Source organism: Acyrthosiphon pisum, chromosome X, assembly GCF_005508785.2.
Source record: "Acyrthosiphon pisum isolate AL4f chromosome X, pea_aphid_22Mar2018_4r6ur, whole genome shotgun sequence".
Lineage (NCBI taxonomy): Eukaryota > Metazoa > Arthropoda > Insecta > Hemiptera > Aphididae > Acyrthosiphon > Acyrthosiphon pisum.
In genome coordinates this window covers 104194049-104194915 of record NC_042493.1, presented here as the reverse complement: position 1 = coordinate 104194915, position 867 = coordinate 104194049, and positions in this window count along the sequence as shown.

Sequence of the window (867 nt, the reverse complement as noted above, 5' to 3'; positions counted from 1 at the left end):
CAAGGGGGAATGTCCCCCTTGAAGACTTTTATTTTACCGTGTAACACATTTCACACTGATTGTCTACCAAATTCTACCTCGTAAAATATTTAACGTAATCAAATTTTTAGGAAATCTTAAAACTGAAAAAATTATTTCAAGTAAAAACACAAATTATTAAATAATATTTTTTTTTTTTATTGTTATAAATTAATTCTTAATTATATTTACACAAGTTTTCTTACTTCTCTAGTAAAAGGTACATATTCTACAATACGATCATGAATTAATAAACAGTAAGCAGTCACACCTGTAAGCGATTCTGAAGCTTCAATTTCCAATTGAACATCCACTGCTGAGGCTGTAGCTGAATCGTTCTGTTTTGAAGTGTCGATAACTATAATTGGTGCGTTTGCTAGAAAAGTAGATGGACTCAATATCGGGTTACGAATACTTTTTTCATAGTACGATTCTTGAAACGATGTATACATATTATATAATAAAGTGAAATTATTTTTAGAAAAATCTAAATTCAAATTATCGTATGGATAAGCTATCGAGTTTAGAAATACTTTAACGTTTGTTAGATTACAATGGTCAAATATACTACAATCTTTCGCTAACAAATTTTTACGTCCTTTTTGTAAACCAATTATGATAAATCGTGGTTTTTCTAATTTTGAAGCAGTTTTTAAATTCCATACAACTTTTTTAGTGGTTCCGAGTTCAGGATATTCAAAAGTTTCAAAAGATCTAAAAGGGATAAATAGACTTTTTTCTTTTTCTATAAGTTTCATAATTTTAACCTTTCTTCATCGTCAACATTGATATGTGGGACCTTCCAGACTATTTTGTTAAAACGACTTTACCTTCAGTAGCAGTTGCACC